A 25001-nucleotide genomic window follows, 5' to 3' on the forward strand; every position below is an offset into this window, starting at 1 on the left:
GACAACTAGTTAAGTTATAGATGTAAGTAGATCTAAGTATAATTTAGATTTAGTATTAACACTTGACAAACCCTATTAAAATCGAGACTTATAATTAATAGATGTTCATAATTAAATTCACCTCCCCGTTCCCCACCCAAGTGACACGAGTTGGCGAGAAGGCAGAACATACGAATTGGTAAGTATAAGAACAGCAATATATTTAAGTATGATTCTGAGCTAGATGCCGGAGGAGACGATAACGTGATTTTTGTCACAATATATGAAAAAACAATAAATGAAAATGAAAAACTATGACATCAAACATGCTGTTATTATTGATTTGAGATCATTATCCAATATATTTGGTGTAAATATATATCGGTCCCTCTAAATTCGGCTCACGACCCGCTGTGCAGCAAGCAAAAAATCAATTTGATAAATATCTACATTAAAATCATCACTAGGAAAACGGTAAATAAATTCGAAAACAAATATACCACTTAAGCCTACTGACGAAATAAATTTCTTTTGAGCTGTAACTAATATTTATCCGTACCAATTTTCATTTGTTAATTAATTAATAAAACCAACAGTTAATTAATTAAATAGTACAAATGTAAAATCGAAAGGCAAATACTTGATTGTTTTCTGATAAAATAATATTAAGGGAGCCGCTGGGCCGTGACAGCGACCCTTCGTAATAAAATAGGGCCTGCTAACAATGATTATTGTCGAAACATGAATATTGTTACCTAAATTATGGCTTACCGAAGTTTTGGGGTAAATGGACCCGAGAGAGGCTTTATGTGCGGATTCTGTTGACTCTGTTGCTTTATTATCAATTAGGTAAATATAGCCTACAATAAACTGGAAAATTAACTAGCAAACACAACAAATTCTTATTATAAAAATTAAAAAACGAAAATTATTTTTGTTTTTACTACTACTAATTGTAGTTAAAACAAATAAATAAATTGATATTTATTTTCGTTTTTCACAGTGTATTACTTAAAACATATATTTTTTAAAGATTTTGAAATACAGGGTTTTCCAATAAGACTTGTTATTTTGATATTCAATCGTAAAAGATCAATGGTATCGTTGCTTGTGTGGCACGTAGCGCCGTCTTGTTGAAAGTAAACGTTGTCCAGATCAATACCATCCAATTCCGGCCATAAAAAATCATTAATCATCTCTCGATAGCGCAATCCATTCACCGTAACTGTTGTTTCAGCCTCATTTTAGAAAAAGTAAGGTCCAATGACTCCGCCGGACCATAAACCGCACCAAATAGTCACACGTTGAGAATAGAGAGGCTTTTCAACAATAACTTTTCCGAGCCCCAGATGCGACAATTTTTGCTTGTTGACGAAGCCACCGAGGTAGAAATGGGCCTTATCACTTAAGATGATTTGCATTTGATTCAATCAAGTGAATTTTAATAATTTCAATGCGTTGTTGAAGCGTGTATCGTTCCATTTTTATTAATGGCGTAGTTTCTTCAAAAGTAACATCTACCGAAATAGCGGGCTGTTCAAAATACCACCTCTTATTGGAAAACCCTGTATATTTAAAATACTCACTCCACCTTAATGTGTGAGGACGCAATCGAATCAAAGAAAATAATGTATTCATTCACTTTAAAGCAAACGGCCTGAAAAATAAATGCAGCAAAATGGAAGGCGCAGAAATCGTTTCAACAATCACACTATGGTGATCCAGGTGCATATATAATTTATCAAATTTTGTGTCGATACACGTTGCTCAAAATTATGTGACTATTTTCCACAGTTAAATTCTACCAGCCTTTTTAAAAAATGTGGAGTAAATATTACCCGGCGCGTGAGGTCAGAACAGTAAAAAACTTGACTTATTACCATGGCGTTTGCTTGGTTAAAACAGTATTAAACCACGCCGTAAAACGGTTAGGATGTTACTAGTTAGATTCTTACACACCGGTTCAACTTTGGTGTGGTAAAGCCGGCCTTGAGCCAAGTTTAAGACCGTTTAACCAAACAAACGCCATGGTAATAATTCAAGTTTTTGACTGTTCTGTACTTATGCGCCGCGTAATATTTACAATGCGTTTATAAGTTTAAGCGCTAGGCAAATTAGGGAGAGGGAGAGGAAGTTCTTGGAACGAAAAAGGTATGAGGGGTGGGTAGGAATCTAGGGATCACTATTTCCGGGAGTGAGAGACCAGTTGCAGATGTCAAAGGGATCCCTAAACCAGCCTCTACCGATTTGGCAGACCACGCATCTGGTGGACAAGAGCACCCTGAATACACCTCACCCGATGAACCTGGGCACCTCTGGGCAAGTCACCAAACATAGCGAACCAATTGGAATGACCTATGGCAGAGGTGTTAGGTTATCCAATAAACGGTTCCCGGGGTTGTACCTAAACCCGCTTCCCAAATCGATAGTTTAGCAGAAAGAAACCAATAAATGTTCTATAAAATTAATTAATCATATTATAATAACCTGCGTGGTAAAGACGCGTACTTAAGCCATAAAAGGTAAATAAACAAAAAAATTGTGTTGCCGTTTTTCTTTCGGGATTCGATCATAACTTTTAAATGTATGTAGATTACAAAATATTTTATGTATATTATCAAAAATTGGCGTTACATAGTGTTTCTACAGTAATTAAAAACAAAATAAAAAAATTGTTAAAGATTACCTAATGAAATAATATGTCGTTATTATGTTAAAGATAACCTAATGAAATAAAATGTTGTTATTATGTTAAAGATAACCTAATGAAATAATATGTCGTTATTATGTTAAAGATAATCTAATGAAATAGTATGTCGTTATTATGTTAAATATAACCTAATGAAATAATATGTCGTTATTATGTTAAAGATAACCTAATGAAATATGTCATTATTATGTTAAAGATAACCTTATAAAATAGTATGTCGTTATTATGTTAAAGATAACCTAATGAAATAGTATGTCGTTATTATGTTAAAGATAACCTAATGAAATAGTATGTCGTTATTATTTATTTATTTATTTTCACATATACGGCACAACATGTGCCATTCACATACTAAATTACAGAGAATAGTACAGCAACATAAGGAATGCAACAATATAAATGTAAGTATAATGGTATAATCAGTAAATAGTAGTAAGGTTAAAAGTATGAAAAAAAGAGATATTAATAAAATATAAGTAGCAATCTGTAGTATAGTATTAAGTCAAAGTAAGAAATTATATGTAATTTTATGTTAATGATAACCTAATGAAATATAATCGATATAACTTAATGAGTTAAACCAAGTTACCCAAGACCTCCAAGAGCTCCAGTCTAGCCAGGATTTGCTCTATCACTGAGCTAATTTGACCCTTCCGGGTCAGATTTGTCTGTATCATACTTCGACTAAGAACTACCAACATTATGTTCATTTTCTTAACGCATATTTAAATTAAAACTAGTGAACCTCATAATGCTTCGCTATTATTAATGTCTTTTCCGGGCGTCACCGACTTTTTCCACCATTCACTACTATACACTAGAATGTTACTGTTAAAAAACTACATTATATCGACTTTCATTCGACTCAGTATCTCATTCTGGTGCAGATATGTTGCGTTATTCCTCGTGAGTCCCCGAATTTTTTTATCATTTAGACCACTATATAAACACTCCTGATACTTAGAGAAGATACCTAGATACCTAAGAAAAAACTTTTCTTATAAGTGTCAATTTTCGAGTTTAACTAGAAAAATCAACTGAATTTTATATATCTACATAACGGATATATTAATCCAAGACATTATCTTGATCGTATTTAGTTCGGGAAGGATCTTGCAATCATACATAAAGTTTGCAGGAAATAAAATATGCAGTTAATTATGACCGAAGGGGATATGGTTCGAATTAGCGCAAAGCCCCGGCAAGGCTGAGGTCCTGGGTTCAATTCCTTGTTTCTATGTATGATATTTCTGTTTAAAATGTTCATTAGTAGCGAATATTGTCTTGACGATTAATCAAGAATTATCATTTAATACAAACTCGTAACATCAAGCAGTATCTGCAATGTAACGTTTCGATGAAAGCTTAAGAACTTTATTTCAGCTTTTCCGCCTGGTTTCTTAAGCCGTTAAAATACCGTGGCAACTGAACACCTCAACCTAAGCGCATCAGGTCTGTTCAATTTACGTTATGATCATCATTAAATTTCACTCTATCTTAGAAAGCGCAAAATGCTTTCTTAAAAAATATTCAGTTAACAAGAAAAAAATCTTAGGTAAAAACTAATCGACCCCTTTACAAAATCAGAGAGTGTGTGAGTCATTCACGGCTACGCCCTTCATGTCCTAAGGAAACCGAACCATCAATGTATTTTACAATATCAAAATTACAAGCACATTTGGCGATGTCACATTATGGACAATGCTCCTGTGATGTCATTACTACAAAAATAGTCTAAATTGCATTATAAAACTTGTACTTTGTAATTTTAAATAATTTATTTTGTCCACTGCATGGAAATACTGAATCAGTGGGGGATATGCCATGTACTTTTAGGTTACTTGTGACGACACATTTTGAACGACGTCATTACATTTTGTAGGCATGGTATTTTATGATCTTTACTAACCATATTATGTGTTATTTTAAGCCACAGTTCGTAATTTTAGTTCAATTAATACGTGAAAGTTGTAACTACGTCTTTTACATTATTTATTTTGTTTCCTATATGGAAATACTAAAACAGTGGGGATAATACTTTTAGGTAGGTACTTGTGACGTCATATTGAGGACGATATTTCCGTGACGTCATTAGTACCTAATTTAACCAAAAATCGTATGATTTAATATTTAAGGTGTACTTATTTTATGTAATTTATCTTGTCCTGTGGAACTACTGCAAAGGGGGGGATAATCCTTCGGTTGGTTTGACAGTTTTTAAGTTAAGAAATGTAACGCCATTGCGGTAAACATTATCATAATGTTAGGTATTCCAGCCACGTTACACAGCGAGCAGAGTGGCGCAGCGGAAGCGTGCTGGGCCCATAACCCAGAGGTCCGTGGATCGAAACCACGTTCTGCTAAAAACTCATTTTTATTTTTGCTTCTTATTTTTGGTTAAAATTATGCTTTCTATGTGGTGTATTGTTACGCTGCTTCTTACAGAAGTATTACAGAATTACAGTGTGCATCATCGTTGTTTTAAGAAACGTTAATTTTAGAAGTAGGTAGCACAGCACGCCATAATACCCCAAAAATAAAATTACTATAAAACCACAATATTACTTTAATAAGGGGCGTCTGATTTAAAATGCTCCTGGGGTAGTAATTCGGCCATTTTTTTCTATAACAGTTAGGTAAGGTTAGGTTAGGTTAGCAGTACAGATTTACACAATATGTTCAGTACACATATGAATTTATGCCGCCGTTCTTAAAATAGTTAATGGTCTGCATTGTTGCTTTTTTAACAAATTTATTTAATTTTTGATTTTATCATATTTCAAAAAAATAATCCCCGTGATCTTTAAAATATAAATAATAAACATAAATATAATACGTACATATTTAAAATTTGACACGTGGAAATTAAATTCTTTTAACTTTCGTAGATATTTTTGAGTGTCCCTTGGCAATACAATATTATTTTTAGGATTTTGTATACCATTGTTTATTCTGAGCCATCCATTGCTTATTTCCATTTTATACTTCTTCAGGGATTTCCAAGTTCCATAAAAATTAGAATACATTATGTTATCATTCTTACAATAACATCCGTTCTGCAAAAATGGCTGCCGATTTTTTTAAACAAAACGTGTTTTGTTTCGCAAGAAAATCTTTTTGTTCTTTGTTTTACAGTAAAAAATTCATTCATCAAAATATTTTCTTATAAAAAAAACATTCGAAAAGACCTACCAATTCGTATGCTTCCTCCACCCCCTCTGACGAAGAAAATAAATGGGTAGACATTTACTGAAAAATACTTGAAGTTCACCTTCTTAGTATTAAGTCGAATGAATTTTTTAAAAATGTTTCAGAATATGACCGGATAAATTTATAAAATGATAAATGGATATCTCGTATATAATAAGCAATTTATGTGAATCAGAAGTTTTAACAAATAAGTTGAATTTCGAACGGGGTATTTGATTTAATCTGGAAGCGAGGCGAAATTATTAGAATTGTTAATTTTGGTTGTGACCATTAATGACTTTTGATGACTTAAACTTTATTAATTCACTATGTTTGGCCTTACTAAGATACTCTTTTCGGTTGTGACTCTGTTTATAACACCGGTTCAATGAACTCCACAACCTTATAAATTTAATCTTTATATTAAAAATTGGAAGTGTTTGTTTAGAAAATTCAGATAAACAATTCTATACACCTACCTATACATTTAACAGAAAATTATTATAAGCGCTATTTCAAAAATTAGAACAGATATCCCGTTGTCGTAACATATTTAGATGAGACATGAAGCAAAAAAAGGGTGCAACGTTTTTTTTCCTCTAAGTAGTCCAAATGGATTTGTAACGTTCTCAATCGGAAACTACCGATTACGTTCCCCGCGCACTGCTACTCGCGTGTTAATAATAGACGTTTGTGGATAATGGTTTATGTTTGCAACTCAAATGTAAATTGTTAATCTAGATACAGGATTAGTCCATGTATTAATTTTAAAAATTTATAAATAAATTACATATCCAGGAATCCAGTAAAAGTACAATATTGCTCTAACCTTCACAATGAACTCTGCACCTGTAAATGTACCTACACTATGTGCCGTCCCACAGTAGGAAAAGATAGGACAGGAGTATGAACATAATAATATTTGATAAGGTACCAAGTAAAGGTAAAGTTGGTAGTAAGAGTATGTACGATATACGTTGGTTGTATCAGCAGTTGCGAGTTCGACCTCCGTTGTCAGCCCTGCTAAGTGCTGTTAGATCTATCTACGACACGTCTGCCCGGAGCACCCTACTTACCCTTGTAAGGTCTACCCCCGTCCCGTCATGACGTCACGTAGTGTGTTACATGCCGCCAGCCTCACATGCGCCGTACTTAATTAGCCCTGAACGTTATCGTAAAAGCCGGATAAATCAAAGTCACGATAAACATTTAACTAAACATTTCAACAATCGCGTTCCGATGGTTGACGTAGGTCGTAAGTTACCTGCTCTAAACACAGTATTAGTCGTATGTTTTTTTAAATGGCGCAATAGCACGTTGACATTTATACATGTATGTCAAGGTTTTGAAGTGAGTTATGTGAAAATATTATCGACAAAACATTCAAAAATTTTATAAAGGTGGAATTATTTCTATAAAGCTCACATGCGGAAAATCTTTGCACTAGGGTATTTTTAAATTATCACGCTAGTTACATGTGCAATTCATTCTATTTTTAATACACATAACACGTCTATTTGAATTTAGATTTTGTTTTCATGAATGTATGAATGCAAATATCCCTGTCGATGACAATGCATTCTGTTAACTTTTGGTGTCACTCATGCATACATATGGATATATACACAATTCTCTAAAATTGGATGCCATTAGAGCAGTCAATATACGAAATAAATGTCCTACCCAATCGAGAATTAGCTTATTCCAGTCCCTCGAGAAGATGGTGCAATCCTTAGTCAAAACTATCCAAAATAACCATATATATATGAAAATATTTAATTAAACACGACTTAATTACAATAGAACAAAAATTTATTTGACACCTTAAGTAGCATTTTAAGAAGCAATGTGATTTTTTTCATACATATAACTTGTAATATAATAGAAACAAACGTGTAAATAATCATTTTTGGACCATACTTTGCAATTTTTTTCTATCGAGGGAATTTTATGTAATTAATGTTTCGGCCCTACAAATCTTCAGATATTATCTTGAAAAATAACATGTATTTTTTTAAGAACTTAGAAACTTAAAGTGTTCAAGGGAAATATGTTATAAATCGGTAGAAAATCGGAATTCCGGCCCTTAATAAAACAGATGTACATAGTAAAAATACTTAGTTTAAGAAGACGTATTATAGTAAAAATACTTAGTTTTTTAGGAGTTCATATTTTTTTTGCATTTATACCACTTTGTTGGACTTTAAGCCTTGTTCGATGTAAGCATCATTTTCCTTTGGGTAGAAATTATTATTATAATCAAATAACACAATCTTTATTGCCATAGTTGCCTGGATGGTGTCCCCCTGAGTCCCTCTGGAGACGGGAGATGTCCAAATATCCTCCATAAACGGCTGCTTACACACATTTTTTTAAATCTTTTTCACTTAAATTCCGCATTTTTTGAGTGTATCTATGTATTATTATTTTTGTTATTCTAATATATTATTTCAAAATATGGAATGTATTGCATTGCACTATCCTTGCATACATTCTGGAATAAATATTTATTATTATAATTATTTTTATAAGCAATAATTATTAGCCTGAAACACTCATCCACATTGAAAAATCTCCTGATAAAAGATACATGACGCCAACGGGACGGGAATAATTGTTACCCTTTGTGCTATGCATAAAAAATCTTGTCTTAAAACACTAGTTTACCAAAAAAAATATTATGTTAATTCAGTGCCACCTATATTATAAATTATTTTAAAATTATTTTTGTAAATCTTACAATGTCAAGTGGGAAAGAGGTCATTTGACAATATCTTGAGGCAACTTATATATTATTTATATGTTGAAAACTCCTCGCAGTGAGTTCAAATGGACATCATTGCAGTAGTAGCAGTAGCTACGGTCTGAAAATCATTTACTAGATTGTGAGCAGACACTTAGGAGATATCTTCTTATACGTATATTTGTCTTTATTGTGTTACCAAGTAGCAAACTCAATGAAGCAAAATGTTTAAACGACCTCGTTTAGGTATATTAATCAAATAATATATTTACCAATCAGTTAAAAATAATCAAACAAGAGGTTATCGTAAATTGTAATAATATTAATAGTAAAAAATCATATTAAGGTCCATAAAGCTGTTCAAATAACGTGTTTCTTGGGCATAAGAATGTTCAAGTTCGTTACTTAATAATATGAGCACAAAAATTATTACTTTGCCCTCGTAATTTATCGGTTAAAAAACATACCACCTGTAATGCTGTTTATGGGGCGTAAGGCTTTAGTATTCGTAATGGTGCCTTCGTTCACGTGGGGTTGGTTAAGGCGCCGTTTAAAGCCATTGTTTACTCGATAACAATGAAGGAAATTTCTTCAGCCAAAAGTCTATTAATGGAAATGCTGAATACACACCTGTTAGGCGAAAACCGTTCACAAAATACTTGGGATATTTTGTAATTACGATTTTGCTTTCCAAAGTTGTTCATTAACAAGAACAATATTGTTTATCCCCTTACATTAAGTGATTGGAGAGTCGTAAATTACTGATGAGGAACATAAATGTTTTTCAGAATTGTTTTATTTGTTGTGAGAATCGGGAATTATGCGGAAATTCGGGAAAATTTCTTAAATTTCAAAGAAAACGGTATGATTTTTTACACTTTAATCATACTCTACGATCTGTTTTGGTAAAGTAAGAATGATTGATAATGCATTTACATTTACTTTTAAATTACTTAAATAATATTAAAAACCTCTTCCTTTAGCCAACGTTTCGGACGGCGTTACCGTGTCCATCATTAGGGCAGATGTATAATTAACAGATTAACATCTGCCCTGATGATGGATACTGTAATGCTGTCCGAAACGTTGGATAAAGAAGGAGGTAGCGCTACACGGAATAATACCTCCCAAAAAATAATTGTAATAATTTTGGCCTGTATTAAAATCAGTTTATTTTCTACAAAAATATCGAATATTAATTTGAAGGCGCTACTCATTAATCACGTTTATATTTGGAACGTTCCATACAATAAATTTACAAAGTTGGTTTTGTAAATGCTTATAAATGTCCAAACCTTTTACATTTTTATTTTATGATGATCCATCGAGATTTTAAATCGTTGCATTCCTAAGGAAAGAATAAGGTAAATTAAATCTTTCAAATTTGTAAATACATATCCCAAACATGTTTGTAAATTCAAGTAATTTATTATTATACTAGAAAATATATAATTATTAGTGGGCCCAGGGCAGACGTAGTCCTGCCACAGACCGTCTTTTATTTAGACCGCATTTTATATAGACCTCATTTTATGTAAACCGCCTTTTATCTGGTCGCGCTGTTGTCGGATATTTAATGCATTTGACATACATAGAATACATGCGAAAGTCACATGCATCGCATAAATTGCTTTGATGTTTAATTTGATATCGATCATTTCAGCAAATTGTTTTTATTGTTCATTACGATATAAAATGAGTAAAATTCTCTTAAAACTGCCTTGAAGTGTACCTCTTTGACAGTGTGATAAATTGCCGCATGAATACGAAGTTCGAATTTGTGTTTGTATGTATTTTAGATGAAACATTTTTTTTAAGATCTTGACAAAGCGCTACCTTGGGTCCGACACAATCCTATCTGTCAAGCTGGAACCAACCATCAGGTACAGTAACCGAGACTTTAACTCCAAACATCTTCTAATATAATAAAGTCAGACAAACGAGCGGGTGCAGGGTGGGGTAAACTGGCGCAGGAGGTGTAGTCGTAAATATACACACCCTTCTCCTACGAGTACTTTCCGAAAAATTATTATATCATTTTCCGTTACAATACAGACTATAGGTACGTTATTTTTTTGAAAGTGTACTGTAATATCACATATAAGTTTTCCGTCTCTTGATTTCATGGTTTTGTTTGATTAAACATTTTAATAGTAGTTGTTGATGATCTCATAGCAGAAATCACAAGTTATTTTAGGATGAAAATGAACTGGAAAATTTAATAATAAGTGAATAAAATAAAATTCTCCTCGCCTAAATTCATCATTTATGATTTCTAAAATGATTTATTATTGGTTTTTATTCATCTTAAAAATTGAAATTGGTCGGAGATAAATAGAATCATCATAATCGTAACCTCAACGTGGCCCAATCACACTTTGAAAAGATCCATGAATGTCGAAACAGCTGTCACAGTAGTAAAAAAAAAACTAAAATACTTGCAGAACTTAACGCAGTTTTTGATTTTCGTAATTTTATTTAAAGATCGACAATGTAATCGACTTATTAAATATTAAAAAAGGTTGATAATGTTTTCGAAGAGCGAGATAAAAGTTTCACCTTAAAAAAATAAAATGACTCAAAACACACAAATATCACCCACCGATGAAATAATACTCAATATTTTATTTTATTAATCTTCTAATGGTACGTATACATTTTCCAACTGAATCGCGAACCGAACCACAAAGTACGGGAAAAGGGACGAAGAAACTGCAAGCGGCGTTTCGCGGTATTTGCGGTTCCTTCGTTCCTTTCTTATATGTTGAGGTTCAGCTTATCAGTTCGGCTCTCGTATATATACGTAGCATAAGATTACAGGTCTTATTCTAGACCAAGAAAGAAAGGATAAGGGAATTATGTAGATTTGTAATATGAAACCAAACAACATACAGAGAGTGAAGTATTAACATAATAAGCAGATTTAGACTAAAAGCAATATATATGTGTCATAATATAGCAAAATCAAACCAGATATTTTTTCTCAATTCAAATCGGAACGGGTTGTTTCACAGAATTTGAATAATTCATCAAATTTAAACTACAATTTTCAAGTTCTGTTGTCATATCATTATGGGCCAGTTATTTCACAGAACTTGAATAGAATTCTCACAGAACTTTAAAATTAACTTTGAAATTTGATGAATTGATCATATTCTGCGAAATAACCCATCCGAGTTCGATTATATCATATTATGGAGAATAAATTAAAAATCTACTAATAAAATTGTTGCCACATTGAAAATCGGGTGTGATGGTAATCTGGGTGTATCCAGGATTGACGGACGTATGAATCCATTACTCCCACTGCGGTGCAAGGTTATGGGTCGATAGAGTCCTTTTGGAGAGGTCAAATGGTTTCCCTCGACCAGAGTCTTCTGATACGGCCCGCCACACAGTAGATGGGCAAACGCACCAGCCGCCAAACCCTAGACTAAGCTTACCCCACGAACTCGGGTACCCTCACTAAATCACCAAACGTACCAAACCACTTGGCCATAAAACCATAAATGGTTCCCGGCGCCACGGAAACCAAATTTAAAAAAAAAACAGCCCACCTCTCAAATTAATAGTTAAGTTTCTTGAATAAAGTAATGTTCTGTAGGGATGAAAAATAATTTTGTTTTTGTTAGTAAGCCGAAAAATGAAGTTAAAACATAAAAGGATACTGTCGAATATAATCGTGTGTCTAAATTTAAACGGAATTGATAAATGAATAGGACGCATAGTGTTGACGCAACTATCTTCCTTTAATATTGTCCTTGCAATTTTTCCCATTCTATTTTACCTACAAGTAACTGTCATTATCCGACTTTATCCACGTTTGTGTGACATTTTACAACAATAAACGTAACTGTCACACCAGTTTATTGATGAAGCCGGTTTGATGAACATCTCTTTGTGATCAGAGTTTTTTATTGATATCAACTCGGGGTAGAAGGCGGTGCAGTGAACATATTCGGTTCCCTTAGTGTGTTTCTTATCCAACCTGGATGTTATGGAAGCTTGTGTGTGAAATAAATCATATCTCCTGTGAGTGAAACCAACCATCAACATCTTCGAAGAACATCAAAGGGGTAAGTCGGATTCCTTCCTTACTTTATGTTCACCATCTCCAACTATAGTTGTGTCAACTCCAAAGTTCACAATTAATTTTTACAGTCCACTGTTGATTCGCCTATTGCGATCACACATTATATTTCATAGTATTGCACGTTGCTACGCATCCAGTATCTGGAAATTTGAGGGGTAAGAGAGGACTGCGGGTAGATATTACAAACTAGTTTTGAACTTCTGAAACTTTGTGTGCACACATACATTCAAATTTTTCCTCTTTTAAATTTATATCAGTAATTAAAATTTCTAAAGGTTGACATTAAAATGTTGAAAAATAAAAGTCACATTCAAACTTTAAGTGTGATTCTAATGTTATATTATTTTATTTAATAAAATATGGTATTTAAAATGAATTCACATTTCAGCTCTAAAATTCAAACCAGCACTGTTTTTTGTTCCGGAACATAGCGAATAGCGGAAAAAATGTCACTGCAAGCGCCTGATAAGGAACGATATAAAGTATTGAATAACCTATACACATAAATAACGCATTCCGAACAGCGTTGGTGGTGTTTTACGAAGGGGATTTCTCTGAACCATGTTAACACATGTGAATATCTTGCGTAGTATATTAATAGACATATAATGTGCACGGAGAAAATATAGTATTGCTAATTTACTAAGAATCTCTTCAAATTATTGGTAATTCGGTTAAAAACCGGATTGCAGGTCGTTTTTTGATTGGCGTTTAGTAAATTCGTACTAATATCGGAACACGTGTTCATGATTTTTTCTTGATAAATTATAATATCCGAATGCGAAAATGTTATGTTTTTTTATGAACACGTTTTCCGACAGTGTGATAACACATTGGCATTTTACTAAAAGTTTATCAGGAAACCTAGAAATTTATTGGTTAACGGTCTGCAATCCCGTTTTTACCGGATTGCGAAAAAAATTTAAAGAAATTCCTAATAAATTAGCAATATTTTTAATGAGTTATGTCATTCTCAGATGTTACCAAGTCTAAAAATAAAATTGTATTAAATTTCTTGAGAAAATTTTACGCCAACCAAGACATTCGTTTTACTGAAAATGGCTCTAATACGGTTGCATTACAAATTTCAGCTCGGAGTTCAGCCGCTCAGAGCAATTCTGGGAAAAGATTTCCCCGAGCAACAAGAAGATATGATTGTGACAGTAATTTCATGTCCCAGGAGATAATAGGGAAGTGAGAGACGAAGAGACAGCACCAGAGGGCATTCTATTAATGAATATCTCTAGAAAAGATGGTGCACGCCGGTGCGAAGTTTGAGAAACAGCGCTTTAAATTTTCCGAGTTTCTACGGAGCGCCGAGAGCCGAGCTGAGTCTATTGTTGCAGAAAACCAACGGGAGCAATTGTTCCGCGCAGGGTGCTGAAAAACATCATTTTTTTACTAAACTGTGAGGATTTCAAAATTCTGAATTGTGTTTAACGTTGATGGAAAATAATGAATTAACGTTTATTCAGTTAACAACAAAGAATATGCGCAAGGATGCATTTTGCTTGAGATCCGCAGGTTTCACGATTCATTCACGACAATAAATTATTCGTCGTGAATAGTTCTTACGTCTTGTACTTCTGAGTAGTACTAATGTTTATAAAATCAACGATCATTAATAAAAGTTTCGAAAGTAAAACAATAGTTGACTCGGAAAGTAAACTGTTATTTAAAGGAGAAAGTACGATAAGTTCGGTTTTTTCCCATGGCTGTTTCCAACAGCATTCATCTCAGGAATGATGGATATCGGTAGCTTTAGTTCTAGAAGGGATGTCATATAACTGCTTATAAGCTTCTGAACTTCTGATGCAATTCTGATGGCACTGGGAAGATTTAATAGGTTAATTAACTGCTTGGCAGAAAATGTGGATATTTTCCAAATGTCCCACAACGAATTTCAGCATGAAGCGTTATTTAACTTTTGGCTATGTGTACCTCACTCTAAGCTTTTTTTCGTCCCATGTGTATTGTGTAACCTTGTGTATTTATTATACGAAATATATATTTTTTTATAACTTTTATAAAGTTTTTAAAAATAAATAATAATTTATTGTACATATTGCACATTTCAAGTATTCAAGTGCAACCACTCTTATATATCTACCTATTATAAGGTGCTAGGAATATTACATATCTACCTATTATAAAGTGCTCACGATCTTATAATATTCAATAAGAAAGCGCTAGCTATTTTATATATAAAGTTATTATAAAGTGCAAGTGATCTTATATATCTACTAGATCTACTATATATTTATATACTAGATCTGAATAGCCAGGTATTTCTCCACCTTCCACTTCCTTATCTTCTTCCCCTCTCCACTACCTTCAGGGTCACAACATACCCCAATTGGAGGTGCCATAGTATCACTGGCTCCTGACGGTTGGGAGCAGTTGGGACTCTTCAAATTTCATATTAAAAATTGCTTATGCAGTACCGTGAATTAAGTATTTTGATTAATTTATAATCCAAAATGTTTCCGCATCCCTGAGCCTGCGCTCCACAAAACAAATGTCATCGTCACCACAGAATAACAAACTTACCCAGATTTCACACAAAACTCCTTTTCCTAAACAGTGCAGTACGCGGGGAAAGTTTTAGCTAGATAAGAACACCACTTCCGGACTATATTCCACCTGTTTAACAACGCCGACTAAAATAATGGTTGACTGCCATATTTACGTTCCAGCGAGCTTTCCTCGCATAATATATATACTGTTTTGCACTTCTAAGAACTTTTCTTAAAACATATCGAAAACTTTTTATGCCCAATTTGTATGTAGATTGCACAGAAATTGGTAAAATTACATTTTGGCCTAATAAAGGTTTGCTAAATACAAATAATTTTTGCAACAAAAATTTCATGTTTATTTTTACTAATATTAACAGTGTTACTACATATTGCTCTATAACTACATTCATGGTACGTAAAATACTTATCTTGTACTCTTGTTATTATATACAGGTTGTTCGGGGTAAAGTGCACTATCTTCGGGAGGTGATTCTACGTGATGCGCAAGTCAAAAATATAAGTGACTTTTTCGAAATTTTGAGTGGGACATTTCAGGTAAAAACGTAAAATTGTTTCGCCGTGTGGGAATGCATAATTCTTGCGCGTCCCGCTCCCAAGCGCTGTCTTTTCGCAAAGAATCTGATAATTTAATGTATCTAGCCGTGTTTAACTTTAAAAACTTGATTTATTAATCCAAACTTGTTAATGTAGTGTGTATTTATCTTAGTGCGCATTTAAATATTTACTTGAAAGCGTATCTTTATTCAGTGCGTGTTTTCTCTAAAGACTAACATTTATCATTGTATTTATTTGTGCATAATTTTAATTAGTGTGACAATGTCTGGCTTCACCCACGAAGAATGAGTAGATAAGCATTAGGTTTACGGGCTACATGATGTAAATCGCACATGGAGAGTAGACATTTTGAAAATTCGTTTAATTAGTCAAAAGTAATAACATTAGTAAGTAATTAATAGTTGAATAATTTTATCGTTCAACGTGTGACTGCATTTTTGTTAATTTTAGTGCTGTTCTCTTTTGAATTTGGTTTAAAACATACGTATATTGTAGCATAATTTTAAACGTCAAACACTCGGCATAATTTTTTGTTTACTTGCATTTCAATGGATACGGACTATTTACAAGGCTGCCACCTCGTTCTATGCAACATCACAGCGAATTTATCAAGTAAGTTTGTCCTCAAACTTAAAATTTTTCAAATTTACTAACAGTCATATAGTAAATTTCTTATTTTGAAAGGAAATTATATTGAGGCAAATATATTTTTATAAATACAGCTTCACAAATCCTAAAATTGTAACATTCTGTGATTGTTCACGGGTCTGCGCCAGTATATTATGTATTTAAATCTTAAATAAATGTTATAAGCTCAAAAATGCCTCAGAGAGCATTAGAATTTACTGTTTTCCTTGGATTTTTTTCTTCTGAAAAGCTTGTCAGACATGTATTTCCATAGAAATAATCAATATTTATAACGAAAATCAAAAGTTTTGATTATTAATCAGCATAGCTTTTCCTTCACTAAACACGCGTATTAAAGAACATAAATATAATATATTATGTTACTTATTACTATTAGTTAATTTTAGTGCTGTTCTTTTGAATTTGGTTTAAAACATAGGTATATTGTAGCATAATTTTAAACGTCAAACTCTAGGCAAAATATTTTGTTTACTTGCGTTTCAATGGATACGGACCATTTACAAGGTTGCCACCTCGTTCTATGCAACATCATAGCGAATTTATCTAGTAAGTTTGTCCTCAAACTAAGGATTTTTAGTAGTTTTTTTTCTATGGGAAAAAAACGGGAATTTAGGAAAAAGTTATTTATCTTTTTTACTCCTACCATTATGTAGAATCACCTGCCAAAGTTAGTGCACTTTACCCCCGGACACCTTGTATATTTATTGAACTCTTGTACAGCAGAAGTCTCTATGATAACTTGCATTGTACCCGTTTATACTGTTCATACTTGGCTTATTATGTTATTATTGGACTCCTGTATTATTGTAACATTGTATACATGTAAAAGACTTCATGGCATGGATATATGGTTCCATGATAAATCAACACATTTTGAATTCAACACACATTTAAAAAATGACATAAAGTCATTAGAAAGATGGTTTTTTTTAAACCTAACCTAACCTAACCTACTTAACCCAGTTAATAAAGTTTTTGTTTCATCACTTTCCATGAGTTATATAACTTTTTAAATATGTGATGAATTATCATTTTGATGATTTTTACGGTCACCGAATAAATAATAAATTAAATATATTATACCTACCCGTAAATAAAACAAAGTAATGAATACTTTAATTTATATGGAGAACATTAGATTAAAAAAAAAAAACATTTTATTTAACCAAATTTGTACTACGTATGGAAACGGCATATCAAAGTTTGTGTGTTTTTAAGTCAGTTGTAAACTTTGAAAATTGGAAATTCTTATGTTATCAGACAAGCGACGAGTACCTACCAAAATAATTGTACTAATTATAAATTTTGAAATCAGTATTTTTCTATGACCGTTTGACAGATGTGGATAGTGTTAAAAATAACTAAGGGATTTGGACAAATTTGGAGAAAAGGATGGCGTAAAACATTGTTCTCAAGGCGATGTCGCTATTTTGACAGTTATTATGGCAGTTTTAGTTCACTTTGGAAGTAAGCAGGCACATAACAATTCTCACAACATTATTTCCTTATTTAAAGCCACGCGTTCTTCTCACATACACCACTGAAGTTTTGACAAACTTGTTGAATTCCGCTGAAGACGCAATCAGATATAAATAGCGCTTGGTTTCAACTTAATTACTACAATATATTTGTATATTATGTTTGGCTTTGAGATATTTACAAAATATTAGCCGTCTTCTAAGGGTTAAAGAGCCTGCAGCGGAAGTTCACCGAAGTTCTTTTGCAGAAGAATATGGAACGGCTATGTAACACATTTGAAGTTTATTATTTTAACTCTACAAATGAACTTAAATAAATTTTATGAATGGTGCATCGTAAACAAATTATATCTTAATATCAACAAATGCCTAAAGATCAGTTTCCGTAGATCTAAAACCCCTTTATTATTCGACTACTCAATTAACAATGCCAATCTAAAAAGAGTTTTTGAATTCAATGACCTTGGAGTTATCTTTGACTCCAAATTACACTTCTTGAGCATTACCAGTAAGGGATAACAAATGCTTGGATTTATTCTCAGAATCGCTAAAGACTTTAATAACATAAAAACTATAAAATTACTATACACGTCTCTGGTTAGAAGTCAGGTTTAATACAATGCAACCATTCGGTGTCCTCATTTCAACTCTCATTGTTTACAAATTGAAAAAATTCAAAATAAATTCTTACGTTTTATTAATTTCAAAATTGGTATTCCTATTATTGAAATCAATTATGTCAATTTACGCAGTAAACTTAACTTATCAAAATTATCTGAAAGGCGAAATATATTTGATCTCCTTTTATTATATAAAATTGTTCATTCAAGGTTAGACTGCCATGACACTATAAACTTGCTATCTTTACATATACCTCCAAAATATACTAGACGGAATATTTTATTCTACAACAATAACTTCGATACGAATTCTGTGTTAGAAAGAATACATAGGTTGGGCAATGAACTAAGTGATGTCGCTGACATATTTAATTTAAACTTCAAAACATTTAAAGCCAAATTAGGCCACCACTTTTTAAATGTAAATAATGTATAAGAAATCATTATATTTTATTTCGATTTTCTTTTGTTTGTTTTATACTGTTGTTAAAAATGAAATTTGTAATTTTTATGTAGGTACTGAAAAGCCCAATAGGGCGTCAATAAATAAATAGATTAAATTATTGTGCTGAACCTTGTGACACCGATAGTTGTTGAACTTGCAATTTTCTTCACGTTTCTTAGATATGTATTAACCCTAGGTTTTCACAAAGCACTCTTTTCAGGGTGAAATGGCTAAAACCAAAAAAAAAACCCTAGGTTTCGGGTAGATACAGGAAGGAAAGGGTTATCTCTAAAAGATAGATATCGTAATTTTTAAAATTTACTAAAATTCCATTCGTAAATTTCTTATTTTGAAAGGCAATTTTATTAAAGCAAATATGTTTATATAAATAAAATCAAAAATTTTAATATCTTGTGATTTTTCACTGGTCTGCGTTTGTATATTACAAAATTTAAACATAAAAATTTAAGCTCAAAAATGCCCCAGAGTATTAGAGTCTTCTGTTTTCCTCGGATTTTTTTCTTCTGAAAAGCTTGTCAGACATGTATTTCCAAAAAAATAATCAGCGCATATAACGAAAATGAAAAGTTTTAATCATTAATCAGCATAAAATTTGCTTCCCTTTCCCTACGCGAGCTAATTAAGGAACATAAATATATTATATTATTAAAATAAATATCGGAAAGTCGAATTATGTTCTGTGCGTGCGAACCGTATCTAAATTTCTCTAATAAACAACAAACAGTGTTAATCTCAAGTGATCTATTAGGTAAGTATGATACTGTATATTATCTGCCTGTACAATATATAAATAAATAATAATAAAAACATATGTACATTTTAGCATCACGTTTATCAATCACATACATTGTACAGTTAGCTTTGTATTAGTGATCGACGAACCGGTGGCGGTGGTTGCAATCTGTGAGCCATAAATTGATAATAGTCTTACTATAGTTAATAATAGCATAGATATTGTAGAAATGTGTATTATATCTTTGTACAGCACCCTTGAGAGGATTTAGCACAAAAACGGCGCTGTAAAAATCATCCAAATATTATTATTATTTTACGGTTTCGTAATTTTATAAAGCGAAACCACAATCCCACTGGCGCAAAACAATGTTGGGTTTTACTAAACCCGACCTACGCCTACGTATTATATTAGTGGAACTGGCTAAAACATACCCACATATTAAAGTACCACCACATTATTTGATGGGCACCGGCCAAATTAAATACCTAATAATACGTAGCTGGACCGTATTAAGCATTACTCTATTATAACACACGTAGTCAGCTAATATTATGGGAAAATTAGTTATTTATTTTATTGTACACACACATTTAGGTAGTTACGAGAGCTTAGAAGCAATTTTTACAGGAAGCTTTAAATAACTAAACTCTACCTATTGTTTTCAGTAAACACAATTCGCATTGAAAAGGGTGTTATTAGATATCCGCTTTGAAAATTGAATACTACTCGACCGACTGTGGTCGAAAGTTCTCCATACTCTCCATACATATTTCGAATTATTAAAATAATTCAACTTCAATGAATTTTTTTTAAAAGTATAAATCATATCAAGCAAGCGATAAATAAGGTACAAAAATTATTATATTAATTAATACTGCTTTCTTTGAAAATTTTATTTCTTATTTTATTGTTCGACATGTGCTTTGGTGAATTAAAAATGCATAACTGGAAAACGCGTGTGGTTTTACTGAACTAGGTTTAGAGGACATAATTTGGCGGGCCGTTTATTTAGCTATTTCATTCGTGCACACATATTATTTGAATAACTGTCCCTTTCATAAGTAGTGCTATATTTGTTTGTTTGATTTGTAAGAATATAACGTGTCTTGTATTGTCACAGTGTCATTTGATAGATGTCGTAATTTTTCATGTTTACTTCATAAGTATTTTTTTAGTTTATATTCCCTACAATTATAATAAACCGTGTATTATGTATTATTATTTATATTATATATATGTATTATATATTCCAGAGGTCCCTAAACTTTTGTTATCCCGTAGACCACGAGCCGATTTTTTCTCTTTTGGGTTGACCCTGTGCTTTTTTAACACTGATTTTCTACAACTTTATCAACTTAACTGTGTTTTTGAAGCTGACGCTTGACAATTGTGCAAGCACAATTGGTTCAAATTTGCGCCGTACTTGTAAAGCTCTGGTAAAAGTTTGAACAAGCGTCTCTTTTGAGCTTACGGGCGCAATTCGTTGCCACTGGTATCACATGTGCAAGTTTTTACAAGTTACACATATTGCGACCAAAAACGAATGGACTGCCTACACAATTTTATGAAATATACATGTAATAAGTAATATCGATTAATACATTTACGGGAATCCAAAATTGTAGTTACGGCATGCCTAAATGGGATTCACTCTCGTAGACCCCATTTAAATCTCATGCACCCCCAATCAACAAATTATGTGACGGCATGCCTAAATGGGATTCACTCTCGTAGACCCCATTTAAATATCATGCACCCCCAATCAACAAATTATGTAACGGCATGCCTAAATGGGATTCACTCTCGTAGACCCCCATTTACATCTCATGCACTCCCAATCAACAAATTATGTGACGGCATGCCTAAATGGGATTCACTCTCGTAGACCACCATTTACATTTCATGCACCCCCAATCTCCAAATTATGAAATTCATTCAAACACCATAAAAAGACTTGAAATACATTCTTAAGATATGTAAATTTTATTATAGGTATTCGTAGAGAATGCCTAGATTATGGCTACCTTCTATACTTATGAAATTTATTAAAATTATCGGAATGAAGAATTATTGGCGAATTAATGCGTTTGTTTGAAATTATTAATTCTAAGTTGTTATTGAACTCAAGTTGCTACATTTAATTCTATGTTCCTGTCATTACAGTTACAAGACAGTATCTTCCATATTATTGTAGATTTTTTTCTACAACTTCACAGTATTATGCTGTGCCTATGAGACGAATCCAAAATTTGGGAAACATATAATCCGATGTTGTAGATATATTTAACTCAAAAAAGTCGCATTATAAGTTCACATTAATACATTTTATATGTTAAATAGAACTGATGAAAATTTGGTGAAATGTAAACCATGTAAACCGAACAGAATTTAAACTCTGGATTTGCAAAAATTTATGTGAACATATTGTATAAAATAATTGTAAACTTGCTGTAGCTACTCCTATATGCAAATCCTACAATATTTAATGATATTTATTATATGTACTTGGGTATTACATTGCTGCATTATTTTATCTTTATTCTTCATTGTCTGCAAAAGCCCTACGGGCGCTCAATAAATAAAATATATTTTTATATTTTTTATATTAACTCCACACAGGAGGCCCTGAAGAAAATAATTTCCCTCATGGCCTATGTCATCTTTGGGGATGCTGTGTGGAGGGTCTTTTTGTGGAGAGGAAGGAGTGAACATGGGTCTTGAAGACTCCCATGTTGTAGGAGGGAGGAAACACAGAGGCAGACAGTTCGTTCCACAGCCGAGCTGTTGAACCTAAGAACGAATCGTAGAAGCGACCCGTTCTCATGTGACAAATGTCAACCGTGTACAAATGTTGGGCGCGCGTTTGGCGTGTATACCGACTACGCACCGGTGCCGAAAGAATCAATGACGCTAGTTCCTCAGAGCATCTTCCATTGTAATACCGATAGAACAAGGACAGCATACCTACCTGACGCCTGTGCTCTATTGGACTAAGATTGCAGTCCGTCTGTTAAGATTGGGGAATCTATCAAACGGACCGCCCGTTAAAGTTTGAGTTTGAGTTTGCAAATCATCTTTTGAATGATGATCACACTTTATATAGTTTTAAATAAATACATAGTTTTGTTAGCTATATTCCATAGACCCTCGGTAGGCCGAAGTCGATCTCTGGGGGTCGATATAGACCACTTTGGTAATTACTGAACTGTACGTATTATAAAAATTTATTCTTTTACACAACTTCATCACTTAATGTAAGGTTATTTGTACATGATTCCGACATTTTGGTAATTAACACGATTCTATCGCCGGAGCTTCGTTTTCGAACATCAATACTATCAATATTATAAATCTACTGTAATATACAAGCCTCATATTGCCTATTTTGCTTAATAATTATTTGATACCTGCCATGGAATTTCGGAACGTAAAAACTTCATCACCATATAATTATTTAATGTAAGCTTATTTGTACATGATACCGGCATTTTGGCAGTTTACGCGATTTCTATCGCCGAGGCTTAGTTGTTGAACATGGTGACAAATATAACGCGCAGTTGCAGCTACCAACCAAACTGCACCGACGACATTACAAAACATGCAGCTAACTGCATAATGCAACGTTGCATGGTTAAATTTGGGATGTAGTATCTATTTACTATTGGCGCTAATTTGCAGTTTATTTAGTATTTGCACGTTTTGCCTAAGCTGTTAATTGAAATAATTAACACGAGAGATTATCTAATCTAATTTTTATTCTGTGTGATGCAACGTATTTCAGATAAAGTCCTGCATTTGATAGCTAAAAATCATAGTTTACTTGATGCTATAGATTTTTTAGTATTTGACACAAACGGTTCATGATAACTACAGTAACTGTTTAAGCAAACATACAGGTAGATTGCTTGGTAATCTTTTTATACCGCAAGAGACATCCAACTTCCCAAATTCACTTGGACTATGGCTTCCCCAATTAGTCGGGGTGTGTATATGTATATACTTAATGGAGTAGAGAGGGGACCAGATAAGAAAAGGGGCAGGTCGGGAAGTAAGCACCTACCTAGTCACTAAAAACTACTTAAGCCATTTCGAGCAACATTGGTACAATACCAATTTCTTACAGCATTAAAATACATTGTTTTAGTGATAAGAGCTTAAAAATGTTAATTGGTTTTCTAAAAGTATCATTATTGTTTATAATTTAATTCAATTTGTTTAATTTAATTTGTTTATTCATTTCAAAAACATTACGAAATTGTTTCAATGCGTTTTCAAAATATTCTTATAATAAGAATCCTTAGATTAATATTAACAGTGCGTATATCAACTATACCAGTGATAACAGAGCTTGCTTTTTAAAGGAAGCTTCATTGATGCAAAACATGTCGATATCCGAATTGATTCCGTTCAACAGCAAGATTGCTTTCCTCACAGGCATGACCATTGGCAAGTTGGTTCTGCAGGCCGGGAGATAAAATAGTCTATGTTGTTGGTGACGTAGATAACCATCGGGAACATAGAAATGAATGCTCTCCATGATGACCGAGTTTTCAAACCATCCACGAATCAGTCTAAAGAAATGTGTAGCAATGCGCACATATCTCCTGACCCGTAGATAGTTCATTCCGAGCATACCCAAAAGAAAGTCAGTGGAATAGAGCCACGGGTAGTAGCCATACTCCTTCATGTAGAGAAATCTCAAGAATTTCTTCTGAACTCTCTCCAACATGAGAGAATACTTTATCTGGTGTGGACTCCAAAACACCGACCCACTTTCAAGTCTACTCCGCACTAAGGAATTAAATAAATAAATACTATACTCACATTATATTATTTTAGAGGACAGTTCAAATGAAAATCTAAATCGTGTGACATGGGCGAGAAAACATAGCTTTTTGTAGGTTGAGTGATCTTTGAAACCGGGGACGACTTTGATCATCGCGGAAATGTTTATAGTTCTTGTTACGCACTCAGAAATTATCCGCTTCTTTTTAATTATTTTTTCGGACAACGTGAATGCAACAACACATTATGTATCATTTATAATGTAAAATAAATTAGTGCTTATCTTAATTTATAAAAAAACGCTGTGCTCGTACACGCTAACCGCCCAATCGATTTCAATGATATTTTCTGAATGTTTATGGTTGGTTCCAGCTTCAAACATAGGACAGTTTTGGACTCAATGGGTGGCGCTGTTGTTGAGATCAATTTTTTTTAAAAAATATTTACAACAATTTTTTT

General features: G+C 32.9%; 1 protein-coding gene and 1 non-coding gene across 2 annotated transcripts in view; one reads left to right on the forward strand and one right to left on the reverse strand.

Annotated features, from left to right (window-relative positions):
- LOC149420241 (uncharacterized) overlaps window positions 1-25001 on the reverse strand; it is a 357399-nt gene that overhangs the window by 180739 nt on the left and 151659 nt on the right. The window lies entirely within an intron of this gene.
- On the forward strand, window positions 4981-5052 carry TRNAM-CAU (transfer RNA methionine (anticodon CAU)). Its single transcript has one exon. It is a non-coding gene; the product is annotated as a tRNA-Met (tRNA).

Source organism: Hesperophylax consimilis, chromosome 10, assembly GCF_061612785.1.
Source record: "Hesperophylax consimilis isolate HC1 chromosome 10, BYU_Hcon_1.0, whole genome shotgun sequence".
Lineage (NCBI taxonomy): Eukaryota > Metazoa > Arthropoda > Insecta > Trichoptera > Limnephilidae > Hesperophylax > Hesperophylax consimilis.